The sequence below is a fragment of the Varroa jacobsoni genome, unplaced genomic scaffold (genome assembly GCF_002532875.2).
Source record: "Varroa jacobsoni isolate VJ856 unplaced genomic scaffold, vjacob_1.0 scaffold_63, whole genome shotgun sequence".
NCBI classification, from domain to species: domain Eukaryota; kingdom Metazoa; phylum Arthropoda; class Arachnida; order Mesostigmata; family Varroidae; genus Varroa; species Varroa jacobsoni.
Window position 1 is genome coordinate 69,753 of NW_019212965.1, and position 14,464 is coordinate 84,216.

General features: G+C 41.3%; 1 protein-coding gene across 7 annotated transcripts in view; it reads right to left on the bottom strand.

Annotated features, from left to right (window-relative positions):
- Positions 1-3,440: 3,440 nt before the first annotated feature.
- The window catches only part of sws (patatin like phospholipase domain containing sws), a 50,112-nt gene continuing 39,088 nt past the window's right edge, over positions 3,441-14,464 (bottom strand). For 2 of the 7 annotated variants that reach the window (XR_002681129.2, XR_002681132.2), the window contains exon 14: positions 13,033-14,271. The gene's annotated coding sequence lies outside the window, so the exon portion shown is untranslated. Of the gene's footprint in view, positions 3,951-13,032; positions 14,272-14,464 lie in introns of those variants that run through there. The other 5 variants (XR_002681130.2, XR_002681134.2, XR_002681145.2 and 2 more) reach the window with 4 other exon arrangements.

Sequence of the window (14,464 nt, forward strand, 5' to 3'; positions counted from 1 at the left end):
AGTTACAGCGCTAACAAAAGCAATGGTTCATCTAGCTCTTTATGTACGTTCTAGTCTTCATTTTCTATATATTTCGAATATAATGGATGAGATAGTCGACCAGTTATGCTTTTATTGCAGTAGGGCAGCCAGAAGGCTAAGAATATATTGTCTTTGTGTTGAACTTCCAGTTCTACTTAACGAAATCGTGAAAAATGTAAAACACGGAAAAGCATATATATATATATATATATATATATAAAATCATGTGAATAAATGGAAGACGAGTTGACTCGCCAGATTATTATATACTTATATCACAACAGCGTCATCCTTGACGTCATATTACTAAGATATCTTCGTTGATATCTATCTGAATATGTATTAAAAAGTAAATATGTAATTATTATTCATTCCCGCCTGTCAGACAGTATTAGCCATTTCGATGGATGTCGGTTTTAGAAGGTTTCAGTGCTACCGAAAATGAACTGCAAAACACCTTTAAAAAGAACGCTATCAGGGTATCCTCGGCCAGTTCTAAATAACCAAGTTTTTATTCCTCAATGCGTCAAACTGTTTAGCGAAGCACCACTGTGTAACAAATGACAGCAGCAAAGACAACGCACTTAATATCAGCACTTTTCCGCTCAGCTTTTATCGCATTTTGCCGTACTGGTGTGAAACAATCAGCGGTAGATTCAAAGTATACTCACTATTCCCGTCCTTTTGTAGAGGAGCACTTCAAGCTATTAGCAGGAGCATTTTAAAACGGGTAGCCCCAACGTTTCCTTCGTCCCTCGTTTTTCCTTATCGTAGTGTCTGTGGTACTGTGGCTTTTAGAAGCGTCGTCGTCGTCGTCGTCTTCGCGGTGTTGATAATAAGCTCATGTTCTCATCAGCATTTCCTGGTCGCTGCTCTTGCGAACTTTAGGGTCGCATGCCTCGCTAACCGATGCTTCCGCTAGTCGATGCGGGCATTGGCCGGGCAGGGTCATGTCACACTAACGCCTTCGTGAAGCGTGGCGATGCTTTGTGCTGGCGTTGAACTGCACCGCTGCCGTGAACTCTCGTGTGATTGGTAGAGAGTGACTGCTAGGAAGAGATGCCGCGTAGTTGGGGAAGACCCGGAGGGCGCGTATCCACGTATGGGGTTCGGTTGGAAGCAGAAACCGGGAAGAATCGTCTAAGGATCTAATAGGGGTGTGCCAGTCATGAATTATGCATCAGTCTGCTTTGCGTTCCGCTCACCCCATCCCCCGTTGGCCTGTTTGTTCGAGATACCCGTTTCCGTCGGACCTTCTTGCGACAGACGTAGCACGAATCCATCCGTTCACCCAGATCCAGCAGTCCAATCACATGCGCCATACACAGACAGAACCGAAACCACTTGAAATCAAGACACTTCCTAGCTGTATGCCTTTCCTCTGCTGTTTGCTAGCGCCCCCTGCTCCCCTACTTTGCGATGCCCCTAGTCGATTGGAACTAGAGAGCAGTCAGTTGCAAAGGGAAAAGGGGAGATTTGAAGTTTAGGCCATGAAACGCCAGCCAGCTGAAACCGAAGCTCTGGCGTTCTATTCTGCTCAAACATACGTAGAAGGCAATTACGAATATTGTGGCTGCTAAGCCTATCGCTCATATTTCTGCTGCCAGCGCTATATCAGTCCTTGCTTAGACTAATGTCGGCGGCAAGAGGGGTATCAATTTTGTTCCAAAAGTCTCTCGACCAATTGTCCCGGTAAGTACCGACCCTGAACGAATGTGCAAATCTATCTGCCTCAACAAGCCATTGAGGCTAACACTTCTGCTGGAATTAAAATTTAGAAAATAATTTAGGAATATTCCAGTTTACTTTCGATTTTCTATCTTGATGTAATGATCAACTAGTGTCATTTCAATAGGATAAGTCAAATATCGCCATCACGTAAGTCCTTACCTTCACTAAAACGTGCTTATTTTGACGTATGTCGAATAGGCGATAAGACAACTGTGTTCTGCAAGATATCGGTTGCAGTAAAGCAAAAGATGGATGCGGGTCACAGAATATCTAGTTCATTTAAATATCAATGAAGAATTAATCTTAGCGAAGTATTCACTTTCGGATTACCCTCAATAAGATCTAAAAATATTGGCATCTATATTGTCATATCGAGATCGTATTTCCGGTGCTTTACGGGTGCATAAGCCATAGAGTGAGGGCGGCTGATAGAGTTATAGAGAGGGAGAGAAAGCACAAGTGCTTAGATAACATATTGTGGCGGTATCCTAGCCGTTTTGCACTCATTCCTATCGTACCTATTTTAACGTGCAGAAGCATGTAGACCGTAAATATTTCAAATTAGCTCCGTGTCGAGGACATGTTTGTTCAGGTTTTTTTTGTTGTTAGGACACGAGTAATTTCAAGTCTCCAAATTAACTAGCAGCTCATTGAAGGCTTTCAAAATATATATAGACGAATTTCGATTTAAAGTCTAATTTTTTGTGCGTAATAAGTTGGCTTTACTAATACTAAAACCAACGATCTCACATTCACATATTAACTAAACAATTTATATTATCTCCTCTATGTGCCGACTCATCTTTCTAGCCTAGTTTCTAGTTACGATGTAATACTTCGAACCTAACGCGCGTATTGGATTGGATGCAAAGGTGACCATGTAAGAAATTAAGCCGGTAAAATGCCAAAAAATCTCGCAGAACGTTCATTAAGCTAATCATCTACCGACTTTTCAGTGTTTGTTACTTTAGTGTTGCTTAACTTCGAATAAAGGTACGCTAATAAGCAATATTCAGTTCCGGACAATACACGGGATTTTCAGTAAATTTCTCAACAATTTTCCTAGGGATAACAAGGACAATAACGAAGGCAAACTAATCTGGGTAGTTTACTTTATTACCTATTTGTGGAAGCAACATGATACCATGTACAGCTCTCTGCATACTCCTTCAAAAATGATTCTTTGGTCATTATGGGTGGATTTTGGCGAGCTTTTAGTGTAATTTTGTACGTAAAACACGGTAGTTTTACGCCCTGACACTGAACGTCTAAGCATTCTCCTCAGAAGCCTATAGAACAAATAGCCTCAGCAAGATCACACCGCTGTTTACGAAACTTTATCCAAACGTGTGGACCATTTGAAAGAAACCGTAAAAATGTACGCTCAGATCACATGTGATCGGAATCGCCTCTACACGGAGAGATCTCTCGAATCACTGCTTTAGGTCTAGTATCAACGATTTGCCCCTTAGGGGTCTAACAGTAGTAGACTTATCTGGAGTTTTTCGAACAGCCCTATGAAACTGCATGGCAAGATACATTTGGACCTAGGCTTCCTCTGAACATTTAAGTACTGTTCAATTTACAACTACCCAATTATTATAACAGATAATGTATATCTGAAGTATACAAAGTTATAGAAGACTTTTGTGCATCACACAACGCAAATATTCATTTATTAAGTTTAATTTTTTAGGAACGTTTAAAGTGTACACTACGAATGAAGTACCTATATTCACATAAGCATTTTATGTACCATATTCCTTGCTCTCGACAAACCACAAAATCACAGGTGAAACTGATATAACTATAAGATATTCACGATTCTGCTCATCATTGTCCTTAGCGGGACCTAACTAGAGACGTCACCTTTTGCATTAGGAACATTCGTATTTCTGACATGGCATATTTCCATTGGTACAGGTTCGCTTAAATATCTCGTATTTATTAGCTCTAGTCATTGTAACATACGATAGTAATCATTGGTTCAGCAAATGCGCTCTACCTATTACCCTCAAGCATGACGATAATTATAAAAATAAGGAAGGTTAAGGTTTCTGTTACTGTTAGCCTTAAAGTGAAAAACTAGAAGCAAGTTGTTAGCGGGAGTTTTTATGATGATGCAGTGATAATGTATTAGAAACACGCGGTTGCCACAGGTTTGGACGTGCTGGTAGCCAGTCGAATGACGCGTAAACCTAGACGTAAAAAAAACTCGCAAATGTTATTAATTGTAAGTAGGGCAATATTGAATGGCATACTGTCTTGTGTCGCCTCATCTGCTGGCAATGTTATGATTTTAATCGATAGAGAAAAGTTCAATGGTTAAGTAAGTGCCTCACAGGTGGTGACATATAGAACATTGCAACTGCATGCAAATAGATGCGATACTCCAGCGTTGCAATATATACATTATATCTCATTGAAAATATTGACTTTGTCCGAGCAACTCCGCTAAAGCGTAGGTTCCTTCTATTACTGGTGCCACTGGTCTGTGTACTCCGCTACATTTTTTTACTCACACAACAGGACAAAACGCGTTCCGTCGAATAAAATTTTATAGAATCTCTCATGTGTTTTATACAAGACTGCATTTGTTTCGTAAAAGCACAACCACGGTATTCCCAGTTCGGGTATAAGCTATACGTTATTCACAGGCATATGCATTTCACAAGAGTTTATAAATGATATTATTTCTATAGACTTGTAAGTCAATGAACTTGGAAATTATACCAGAATTACAACCTGATCCTCCGGGATGGTAATACGACATGCACAACGTTTCTACAACAAACCTCTTCACGTCTTTTCCGCCTCTTTAAGTCTTTCTCTACTATGCACTGAAAAGAGATCAGGTACGAAGTGGCATCCGCAATGAAGACTTGCACGGTAGCTATGCACGCCATGGCGGCGGCAGATACCTGGGACGGCGTCAAGAGGCAATAGCACCTTGTGCGCATGAATATTTCACTATGACGACCTCAGACTGTCCCCAAAGGGAATGAATCGTCAGAGGGGAAAATGGAAAACCTTGATAGGGGTTTTACGAGAAGAGTTTATGGGTGATTCGTAAGAATGCTCCGTAGAGTAGGAGGACCGATGGCAATGTCGTCAATGCGTGATGCTGCTGCAGCAAGAGCGCTCCCATTCCGAATGAGCAATTTCCGCCGCATGACGTTCGGTGCACCATGGATACGGCAGGATTCGTTGAAGAAAGATTGCCAGCTGGCCAGTCAGCCTGCTGGTTAAAAGACCCAGCAAGCGGACGTGCAGCGATTACTTTTATAGACTGCATGTGTCGAACGTACGCACAGGCGCTTTCACTTGTACGTTCGCATATTGCTCACATACCGTGTGCAATAGACAGTACAAGTACCAGCGGCGTTGCAACATACAAACTTGGGGAACGTAGCACTGACGGTTTGGCATTGGCGTATTTCAACATAGTGACCCGTCTATAACCATTCAGGATCCGATATTATTCTCTGGTTGCCGAACTGTCTATCTGTCCTTCTATTCGCGTTCAAAAGAGACCAGCCCTACCCTCTGTTTTCGTTTACCTTTCACTACTAATGCATACAACATAGCCATCTTGTAATGCTAGTGGGCCTGCAGGTATTTCCGTATGTGCCTAGACCGAACCGCACATAGGAACGAGAAAAGGACCAACTCATATACGTTTTCAATAGTGCCTAGATCTTACTCGCAGAGCTAGACAAAAGAGCAGTGGAGAAATCTGATGTTCTACAAGAGCGACGGGTGCAAAGTACATGGCAAGCGTCGACCCTTACATCACACAAGCGATCTCAATGGCAGGTCGAGAAATAATGCGGTCGCCTTGTCCCCATCGTAACGTCCCTTAGTCCGTTTGTTGTAGACACAGACACACAGACATGTACGTTCACCATTGCAGCCTTAAATGGGCAGGTGGAGGTATAGTTGTCCAGATGCGTGAAGCCTTAGCTTCATTCCGTTTTCTGCTTTGTCGTTGGACAATCGATTCACCCCTGTGACTGGGAAACGCATTTATCTCCACTCCCCGCAGCGAGGTAGCTATTTTAGCGAGTTACCACTCTCTTCCTCTATATTCTCTTCTGTTTTAGCAGGCCGAGCTTTTCCAACCTCTTCGGCGTTTTCCCTTCGACTTGCAAACGATAGCATTGTTGTGTAAATAATTCCTCAACGAAACCGTGAGAGATGCCTCTCATGTTTTTTACGGTTTCGTCTCCTACTTACTTTGTTTTTCCTTCTCGCATCACGGCCCCTACTGAGAAACGTACGCACCCCCGTCTTAGGTCGGCTTCCTCACTTTACGAGAAAATTTTTCTCTGTTAAGGCGCAACGTATAGTGGAGCGGTCTTTTGGCGCCGAACACGTGGAGACTTGAACCTCCAAAACGTAGACTGAACATGACAGGAAAATAGGAAATAGGCCTTGTTTTCTCATTTTTTGGCCGTTTGTTTATATCCATATAAATGGAGCATTTCTGTAACACTATACATGCTTAATACTGTAGAAAGAAACGAACAAATGTGTGAAAAAATGCCACTCAGTTACTGTAGCGAGGTATTTTGGTCATTGGTAGGTCTCCAGGCTGACATTTTGATTTGACCTATTAAAGATCGAAATTTTTACTAACTTGTGCATTTTTCCTCGCAAACAGACTCCCTAGGAGGGGAACCTGTTTACATAGCATGTCGACTTTGACTCCTTTGGCTTTAATTCGTAGTGGGAAATCAGTCCTCCCTTTTTCAACGCTTTTTTTATTGCTATATCCACAGTATTGTTATTTATTTCTTTTCACTCAGCCACACTCATTCTGTCATCCGTATGCATCATTGCATAATCGATTTTCAGCAGTAGCGTTCGATACGAATCTACTTTTTGTTGTGTTCTTACGATAGTAAGTTAAGACAAACTGTCGTGGGGTAGTAGGCTTCGAATCTTTAGGGATTAGACTAATAGTAAGGCGCAAACGACACTAGAGTGTGAGTAGGCGTCAAAGCCGCGGAGAGTATCCTGCCACTAATTCGGGCGCCCACAGACACAAACACAGACGCAGCAGCGAAAAAGATAAGGAAGAAAAGCCCTGTGAAGACACCGCTATTGTCAATCTTTACATAGCGATTGGTAGTGGCCGTCAGCATCGTCTGTTACCAAACAATGATATACTGTTGATGCATGTGATGGCGAGCTTACTTTTGACAAGCCGGCGTTCTAGTCCATTGACGTATAAATTAATAGAGACGACAAACAGCCCTACTTTTCCTTTTCTGGGAAATGGGGGTGCAGCAATCCAAGTGTACTTTCTGTCCTACAACATGTACGCGAATTCGTTAGAGCATACATATACCGAAGATCGTAGCGCCGCCGTGTGAACTATGCAACACAGACGTTTTTTGGTACACATGTAAAAGTCTAGCTATTAACACACCGTCACAATGCGAGAGCTGTAACAGGAATGTAGGGTCGGGGGAGAAAAACTGATAGTAGGCCGGATCAGCCGTAAAGTGTCTGCAAGCGGCACCGACCCACGCTGACTGTTCGGATATAAGAACCAGATAAGTGGAATGAATTACAACGTTGACTCCGTCTAACGACGATACTGAGTTTTCAACGCACGTACCCTCTAGAAGCTCGCGTATATTCAGCATTTATTTCCCATTTATGAGGAACTGTAATTTTTTTCAATTTTTTCCTGAGATACTCAACTTTTTTTTAGTTAGAAATTTTTCTAACCTACACTTACGACTAAAATCCGATTGATAAATGGCAAGTGGCCTATTAATTAGGTTTATTTGTTTACTAAGCTAAATCTCACATAATCTTATGTATCAAAAAAAGAAGCTAAATGTTATGCTGCAAATGCATAAATCTAAAGCCGGAAAAAGTCGTCTTATAACTACCTAAGACCTCGGCCTACTCAACTCGAGGTTAGAGAAAAATTGCTTTATCGTTGAAAAAAATAGTAACTCGTTTTTCCGTCGTTAGAAGCTAACATTTTTTCAATTTCTTCTAATTCTATTAATTCTAACCCAGTCCCCGCCGTTTTGTTATAAATACGTGTTTAGAAATGCCGTAAGTTAAGTTGAAAACCTTCAAATTTGTTTCTTCATTTATGGCTTTCTCATGACTCATTCGAAAGCACTAGACGTTTTCAAAATTTCTAATAGCCTAAAAAAAATTACTTTTCAAGTATCACCTAAAGTCATACATTCAGTGGGGATACTCGAAAGAAACCTTAAATCTGGCTAACAGAGCCTCATTGAAGATACATATCACACGCACTGTACATTGTGTTCATAGAGAAAGACCTCAACTTGATGCGCTGATAGTGGATTAGAGCTGGCATATCGTATGCAGATAACGTACGTTTCCTTGTTCAAAAAATAGGGATATTAATCTCATAGTGTGTATTAGCGAGTATGTCTCCAGTGAGAGCAGCATCTTAGCGTACCGCACGTTACTGGCAACCTTAGGACACACGATCGTACATATTGTTTTCAACAAAACAGCATTCAGAAACGACAACGCGTCTGAACACTCACATAGGTGATGGTTGCTATGGGCTGTGAGCGTATTGTGAATATGCCAAGAGTATATGAGCGTTGCGACCATGAAGTAAATAGTTTCAAACCGCAGCGGCCGTCTTTCTGCACCGGTAGGTTCCATTATATACTGCGTTGTGTACCCGTTTCCCTCCGGTCTTACCATAGTATTCAATCCTCCTTTATACCCGAATCACATGTGGCTGTCTCGTAAGCGTTCTGGCAGAACGCCTTTTTGATGTATTATCATTCTAGTCCCAATGCGTTCTATAGGCACACTGCTTTCTGCTTCTACTACTGCTGCAGTAACTATTGGTTGAAGACGTCGCATAAGTCCCGCTGGCGAACTGGCCGATCATCTTCGTTGCACTGTCAATCGCATTTTTCTTTCTATTGCTTCTTATCCTGCAGCTCTAGTGAGAAAACGTTCAGGGATGAGAAATCCTTAATGTATCCAGCCAGCGTTCCTTTTAGCGGCTCCGTTGCCCTTGCCTCCGCGCAGCTCTCCCTTTGCGTAAGTCTGACATTTCTTTAGCCGTTGAGCGATGGCCCGCGCTTACGACGGCGACAAAGTTGAGTGAGCGATCGGAAGAAACAGGTGCAGTAGGATAACAACGCCAAAAGACTGCCATAGTTCTCGGTCAGGGCAGAAGGCGTAAATTGAGGACTCTTTTCTTTACGGCATCGTAGCCTAGGTTTTTAGTTGCAGTAAAGCAAAGGAATATATTTTTGCTACACGTGTGTTATATAATGCCTTTGGTGACCCGGCTTTTAATTTGGAGATCTGCGGCATGTATCATAGAAAGGTCGCAACCTACTGTCGCTGCCTTACAGCTAGACGCTGTACTGTTTACAAAAGTCGGCGACGTTAAGTTTGAAAAACTGAAGTTATTAGACATGATATTTCGTAACATGAAAATGTTCCATGAAGGGCTATAAGGTCAGCACTAAATAAATACTCTTCTTAGAGAATGTTGAAGCGGTAATGCCGAAGCGGCATCAAGGAGTAACTTAGAACTGGAAAATATGGCTTGAGGTTGACATTTAGGATTGATCGCCGGACGTTCGGTAACTTTATGGCCTTAGATGTGACAGCTGACAGCGGTTGTGATCTATCGATTTCGAGCATATTGAAAGCTTCATCTAATGAACGATGCTCCTTACAATATATCATTGCACTTTACGCTAAATGTTGTACCGCGGCACTGCAGACCCAAACTTAGACAATCCTTTTCCTTTTTATATAGTCATGTTTAATTTTCCCATAAATGATATACGTCGTTGCACATAACAAAAGAGGTTTTTCGTTTGTTACGTTGAGCCTCGAAAAATGTTACTTTCGCCCCTAAATGCTCCTTGAAAACGATCGATAAGTGTGTTGGTTTCGGCAAGTGCCTTTTATAATATGTTTTTTTGTACTGTTATATTATAGATGCAGTGAGTCTGTTACAAAAAGCTTCCAAAATTATCGTTTTCAGCTTACAAACAAACGTGTGTAGAATAATAGAAAAGTAGAAACTTTTTGCAGAACTGCGGTAGTCGTTTGCGAGCAGGAATCTTGTCATCGACAACGGAAAATGCCCATTGTGCTTTAGTAGAATTAATTCTAATACTTTTCTTTTAAAGCGTTTTGGACTAGTTGTAAACCTAATGAAGCCGATGCCAAGACAATAGATCGTTTATAATGTAAGTATCCATGGGATACACAATGACTATATTATAAATAATTGTCACCATTTCTAGGTAAAGGGGTGTTCGCCTAGGCCTTTATCGGACAGCGCTACTTCTAGAGCAAAAACACATCACATATATTTTAGCCTGAGCATGCAGGAGCGTGATTTGAATTGCAAAAATACCTGTTTACTGGCCGAATTCGTCTGTAGAAGTCAACTGTCATATTATAATCATTGACGCTTTGTCTGCCTGTATTATGCAACCCATATTATTATCAGCCGCATTGAAGGATCAAGACGTGTGCAAGCATCTTTCACCCAATATGTAACAGAAGTATCTTACCTCTTACACAGGACAGCTCATTAAGTTCAATCGGCAACTTTTATCGAACACAGCCCACATGCCCCGTGTATAGTACAGCCGATTGCTGTTTGCCCTTTAATCATCTCCAAACGCGTTTGCGCAACGAGCTAGACCGGGGCAGCGCTCGTTTGGCCATCCGACACCTTTTTGGTAGGTTGCCTGCCTCTACTTGAAGCAGTCCCTTTGCTTTCGTGAACACAACTCTATCGAGCCCTGACGCTAACACCGTTGTGTGTGAATAATAAAGGCAATGAATGCTGAGCGGTACAACTCAGCTGCGGGCTAGATCTGCGAGTACCGGGGACGCTCGTTTTCAGCGCCTTGGATGCTAATGGTACATACATATAGCGCCTGCAGTCGTAGTAAGATAACTAACCCAGAGGCAAACTGCCCGGGCTGAAGCCACCAGGACCTTCTCGTTCTGCCTGCCGTCGATGTTTGTCAATTATTCGCGTTGATACAACAGTGTCATAGTCCTCGCAGGCATTGCGGCCTTTGGCGGTGTTCGCCCGTTGCTTCCTTTTAGCGCTCTTACTTCTTCTGCAATGTACTCGTACTTAAGCGATGCAATTCGTTTCCTTCTTACGTTCCCGCCTATCCCACTAGCTTTTAGTAGCCTTTTCTTCTTAATACATTTTTTGTCTTGACCTGTCCTGGGTCTTATCGAACCTCTACCTTAAGGGCCTGTATTAGAGCTCGGGAACTTTTCGATGCTTGTCCTACTGCATACTGGAAAATGTAGCATGCATGATACTGCCACACAATATCTATAGAAGGTACTTAAAATGGTTTTCTATGTTCGCAAAAAATAATCATAAGAAGTACATATATGAATAAGGTGCAACTTTTGCAAATGTAAGTCGAAGTTCATAACTCATTCCACTGTAGCTAAGGCCATTTTATTATTCCGCCAACGAACATACAAGCTTTGTAAACTTCTCTAGAGATATGAAAAACGTTTGCCTTCATACTCACTATAATTTAATGATACATTTTTGATGGGAGAGAATGCTAGTGACGCATGAATAGATAAATGTTTGTTGTCCAAAAATGGTATTTGGGCATGGGCAATCTATAAAACAGGGATTAATATTATTTAGCTGTCACACAGTAAAACATTAACGTTCAATTTTACATGTATATATATACGAAGTACGATTAAGTGCAATTAGTGTATTCATTTCAAGAAGACTTCAACCGACTTCGCACATGATCTTTGAGTAAACGCTACATAATACAACAAATAAAGATTTTTTTTACAGTGGATACCTCCCATAAGTATTAAACTTCAGATTGAGATGCATTAGCCTGGTATGAATAGGACACTCAGCTACACAAAATCGAACTTTTGAAACGTTCTTTAGTACCCAATAGCAATATGATTTGCTGCATATCATACAATGAGAAAGTCTGTACTATTTAGATGATCTGCTTTGTACTTGTTAATTAATGTTTCTTCCGAGTAGTTGCTTTTAGTTATTCGTAGATGAGCATGAGAGGTCGGCCTAGCTAGAAATTCTAATAAAGTCTATCATGCAATATATAAGATCGTTCTTCTTGCTGCTTGCGATCGTAACAGCTCTTGAAAGCCTACACAGCTTTCCTGATACCAGTTCTATTCAATGGAGTCTCTATCAATCCCCGTTCGGGCTATTGGCCTTAACGATAAGGAGTTTGGCTTAGTAGTATTCCTACCTGACACTTACAGTAGAAAGGGCGCTAGAAGGGCTCACTCACCATGTTCAATGCCAACTACATTCGGCGTCTCTCGAACCCTACAACCCACAAGCCAATGATTATCTTGCCCAGGGGCCATATAACTATTTTTCTTACCGCAAGAAAGTTTTTGTTTAGAAACTAATCGAGCTACTTCACTACTACTGAATGGCGAAGGAGAAACGTCTGGTCGTAGCGGTCACACGTCGAAAGCGCGAGCGATCAAAGTAAACAGCAAACGCCTAAAAGATCTAGAAAATTTAATTTAAACACCGCCCTCGTTAACTCGTCACAGTTTCCTGCCACACCCATGAGCCCATCTCCTGCCATCAGGGATGATTGATTTCGAGTTAGCTTTAACACAGAGTCCCGCAAAATCAAACAAAGTACAACTAATATCGTGTGCAAACACTTCACGGGAGCGGAACGACAGCGATGTCGACGACAAGGCTAATGGCAACGCAGGAACCGGCCGTTTACCGCTTGGAAAAAGTGACACAGTTCAACAAATGAGCCGATCAGTATATTTGGTTTCCCAATATGGCTGAGTACGGTGAATAATACGTGTACAGGTGTACGCTCGTATAATAGCGCCATTCACTAACACCACTACCTAACCGATTGTTGCTTAGTTTTAATACATTTGTTATCGTTAGCTAGCCAATGTCCTGGAAGGCCACTATGGTTCAATGTTTAGTAATTCAGTAAATTTTTCAGAGTAAATCAACATAAGACGTCGGCGTTTGTAGTGTTAATGCAGACGTACTACGCTTGCTTAAGACGCTAAATACTTCCGTATCATATAAATGATGCAAACTTACTTTGTACGCAGGCTATGGGAATTGTGTAGAATGTCATTTCGGACAACTTTCGTTGCCAAAACAACGCCGATATATAAGAATTTTTTTTTTCGGATCGACCAAAAGAGCCCGGCAGAAGCACCAGACACGTTATTTCTTTTAAGCAGATTTCAATAACTGATCTGGTGCTATTGTAAAGAACAGCAAAATTCTCTTTAATCTTTTACTTTACTCTTTAGTCTTTGAACTACTGGAATTAGTCGTACTTTGATTTCAATTCTACATCTTTCAACAGCTTTGGCTTAATCAAAGGAGAGATTAAAGCAATATGAAACTCAAAAGAAGGTTCTCATATTCCATGTGTTGATTTTCTGATAATTGCTTCGCTTATACAAATTAGCGTTTGGGTAAGTTCAACTTGATCCCCTACAAAACTGTATTGTACAAAAATGTCGAATGATGATGATGATTTACCGTTAACGTATATCGTTATACATGCAGTATTTTCATTCCTTAATATTAGAGAAACCTCCAGTTTTACTGCTACAAACATGTTTACCAATCATTTAAATTGATAAATTACTGCTGGTTTGGCGGTGTGTGTTCATGTCTTTATTTATAGTACTCAAGAGGTTTTTCATGATATTCGTTTGTTTTTAATTTGTTTTCTCGAACGTTCGCAGAGATCATTTTCACCGGATCGACAATGGCGTAATTTTTCAAGATAGCTGCATGTGTGTGCTAGCATTCTTATAATTTTTTTGTCGTTTAGATGGATCTTTTAACAATTTATATCGACAAATATATTTCGTCTAATGCTATTACAAAAGGATGACGCAGAACTGTCATTAAAACACTGCTAGATAATAGTGGTTCGTTGTCATCGTCCTTTTAGTGTCTTTTCTTCAAGGAGGTTCCAACGCTTTGACGTCTACAAGGAAATGTAGGAAGCTTGAAAATGAATGTATGCTTGAAAGGAGGGGAGGGGGGGGGGTAGTGGCTGTTCCGCTGTGTCCGGATGGAGACTGACAAGAGTTTAGCTGAATTCGTCAGTTTTCCAAAGATTTCATCGAACAGTTAGCTATGTCCGTTTTTTAGTCACTTCGGTGAGTTTCGTCGCCAGTGAGGATCTGCCGGCATTCATATGCGCATGAGATGGCAACATCGACTTGCGGCGATGACAGCCTAAATAACAGAACGTGGCAGTTCAGGTCAGAATACTGAAAAGTGCTGAGCTAGGCCGGAACTGAGTGCCGCTTGCATAAATAGGATACGATGAGAAAATCAGACGACGATTGCTCGACGGCTAATTTAAACAGCATTGGGCTATACCCGGTCGAAGTCGAACGCAAGGCTCGGATCGGGTCAGAAGAAGCCAATCTAGGCCTGTACAGGCTAAGCGGAGGCGCTGAGGGGACCTAGACAAATGTAACAACAGACAAAAGCTTATGTTGGAACATCAGAGCAATTGACTACATATTTCCTCAGCTATATGGTTAAAGGCTAAATGCACGGGGAGATTATACTTCTATCATTAAAGTTACTTTCTTATTAGAAAAAAAGATCTTCATAGTATTATATATTGTGAAATAATATTGGATGCACCCTTAT